This window comes from Acyrthosiphon pisum, chromosome A3, assembly GCF_005508785.2.
Source record: "Acyrthosiphon pisum isolate AL4f chromosome A3, pea_aphid_22Mar2018_4r6ur, whole genome shotgun sequence".
Classification (NCBI taxonomy): domain Eukaryota; kingdom Metazoa; phylum Arthropoda; class Insecta; order Hemiptera; family Aphididae; genus Acyrthosiphon; species Acyrthosiphon pisum.
In genome coordinates this window covers 14,024,652-14,028,094 of record NC_042496.1, presented here as the reverse complement: position 1 = coordinate 14,028,094, position 3,443 = coordinate 14,024,652, and positions in this window count along the sequence as shown.

Genomic DNA, 3,443 nt, shown 5'->3' with positions numbered 1-3,443 from the left:
AATATCAATACAATTTTGTTTGTTGGGTAAAAAAGCGTGAACATTTAATGCAAGGTTCCTGATATATTGTTACAATAGCAGTTGAAAATATTAAAATACATAGGCACAATTTTTTTTTAAAGATTAAGCATTTAAAGATCGAATTTTGAAAAAATATATCAAATTTAAGACTCAATAATTATTTTGTAGTTAAAAATTTATAAAATGGTCAACTTTTATATCTAAGGATTGAAAATTTAAAACAAGATTCCACGTAAGTAGTTTATTCTGTTACCAAAAATCTAAAAACACATAAGCACAAATATTTTTTTACTCATTTTAAGTTCAAATTTGGACGAAATTACATATTAAAATACCTAGAATAACTATTTTAGTTATTTTGTTGCGATTGTATAATATTATTCGTGGGTACATGAAACTTCTAAAGTATACTATTATATATCTATGATAGTATCACGGTTTGTTGTTGATATATAACGCGTTATATTAAATAACTAATGAATATTGGGATATGATTAATTTGGATTTTATTATAGGTACCTATTATAGGTCAATTTTTTTTTAATACTATAGATAAGTATATAATATGTCTTATACCTATATACCGACATACCGTCTGCGCTCAGAATCGTTTTTATTATACAATGATATTATATCATTGAATTCAAATTTAATACCATCCATTATACAGTGACCCAAATTGTAATCTACTGTACAGCAGAGTGACATCCACTTACCCTCCTTTTTTAGTTTGTTTTTCTATAAACATCAATAAAGTTTTATCTGTTGGGTCAAAAAGTGTAAAAATTTAATACAAGTCTCCTGATATATTGTTAAAATAGTAGTTGAAAAATATTAAAAATACATAAGCACAATTTTTTTTATAAGCATTTAAAGATCGAATTTTGACAACATTTACCAAATTTAAAATTGAATAATTATTTTGTAGTTAAAAATTCATAAAATGTTCAACTTTTATATCTAAGTATTGAAAATTTAAAACAAGATTCCACGTAAGTAGTTAATTCTGTTACCAAGAAATCTAAAAAGTACATAAGCACAGTTTATTTTTATAGTCATTTTAAGTTCAAATGTGGACGAAATTATATATTAAAAAACCTAGAACAACTATTTTTGTTATTTTTTTGTGATAATATAATATTATTCGTGGGTACTTAGCTAGGAAATTTCTAAAGTATACTATTATATGTACCTATGATAGTATCACGGTTTGTTGTTGATGTATAAGTACCTAATGGATATTGTGATATGATTAATTTGGAATTTATTATAGATACCAGCTATTATTGGTCAATTTTTTTTTTAATACCATAGATAAGTATATAATATATCTTAAACCTGGACTGACATACCGTATCCGCTCAGAATCGTTTTTTTTATACAGTGATATTATATCATTGCATTCAAATTTAATACTATCCATTATACAGTGACCCACTTGTAACCTACTGTACAGCAGAGCGGTGTAGTGATCCCTCACTATCGTTTATATTTTTAGTTCGACGACGTTGATGTGTTGCATAGGAGAGGTTCAATAGAGTAACAAGTTACACCGTAATAATTATAAGTAATTTATTTAAGTTAAAAAGACTATAATGTTTTACATTTAATATATACATTTGAGGACAGAGCGATAAGCACCTGCCCGAGAAATTAGTAATACTAATATGTACGTCGTACTGACGGTACTAGATCTGAACTAATTCTAATTTGGCTATGGATGGAGACTCGTATATATACAGAAACTAATAAGTAATAAAAAGTAGAAGTATAAAAAGTAAAAAGTAATAAACTAATAAGTACACGGTAGCGACTAGGAGATGGATCAAAGGAGTACCGCCGCAGTTGTTGTCGGCTCGCCCTTGTGCGTCATCTAGATTGCTTAACAAGCAGTTTGGCGCTTTTCGTAACTGGTGAAAAGTGCAATGATGTAGAGACAATAAATGCGGTGGTCAGTTGGTTGACAGCTACACGTGCCCTCGTAATCTATTACGTATGATTAGTCATATTTGTAAAAATGTAGTAAAGCGACGGATGGTTTACTACAGCGGCATCCACTTACCTACCTTTTTTTTATTTTGCCAGTAGATAGACTTTAGTTATAAGTTTATTTATTTATAATTTTATAATTATATAGGTATAATTATATAATTTTAATTTATAATAAATAAGCACGATTAAAGAGCGTAACGCGTGTAAGCGTGAGCTCCGAATTTTTCGAGGGTCTATTTTGTGCATGTCATCCAACTTCAACACCCATATAAAATGTAAAAGCATAAGTAGTGCTCGAATAATTCGATGGCGTATATTACATTTAAATATGTTCTCCGTTAGTCGTTAAGTCACAATATGTAAATAAACAATTTATTCATTACAACTCTTCATGAGGTATGACATAATAATATTATCATACGTAAACACTAAACATATGTATAATGTATATTGTATACCTATAAATATATTATAACATATACAATATTGAATACCTAGTATATTATTAAACCTACTCGATGGTAGTATAGGTATGCCATAATATATCGTATAGGGATTATATTATAATAAGGTCACGGTGTATAATGTAAATATATATATTATATATACCTACATATTAATGTGTGTGTGTGTGTGTGTGTGCGCGCGCGCGCTCGAACACTGTGAGCTGTACACGTGAATGTATATTATATACAAAGGCATGAGGTGCAAAGGTCTCCTATACCTACGTTTGTAAACGTTGTACCTATATATCATATATTGTGATATTGTATACCGTTGGCGCTAGTGCATTTTTGGCGAGCCAGTGGTGAAATTCGCATTCAAATAAGTCACGCGATCAACAAACGGTTTTTGCACGAGACTTAAGAAACCTTTCAAAGCCCATACATACACCTCGATATACCTCCCGTAGTCCCGTAAAGGTACAGCAAAAACAGTGGCGTCGCGGTGTTTACTAGCTACTTATGAAATCACCCTATGAATACACAAGTATTCTGACGGTGTATGTGTTTTACTCTCGAGTTCTGCGAATCGTTATATTATTATATATATTATAAATATAACTATATAAACGAGATAACCGTGCGAATGTGCGATTTATACATACGAATATTCGACAACGCGTTCAAACGAGTAAAGTAACAACGAATAATAATTGTTAGTGATTGTATTGCTTGCTGTGGTCCACTGCACAATATGAGACCGAGTGCTTCCTTATCATTAGTCGCGTAAGCCAATTTCATTATTTCTTTACAACATTACAACTAGTGTCTATTGTACTTTCTTACATTATACTAGTGTATAGTCTCCATAGGCGCAATTTCAACTTTGGCTTGGGGGGGGCTGAATATATTAAGGGCAAGCAGACTATTGCAATATAGCATATTACAATTGTATGTCCTAGGTTTTTTTTTTTTTTTTGGGGGGGG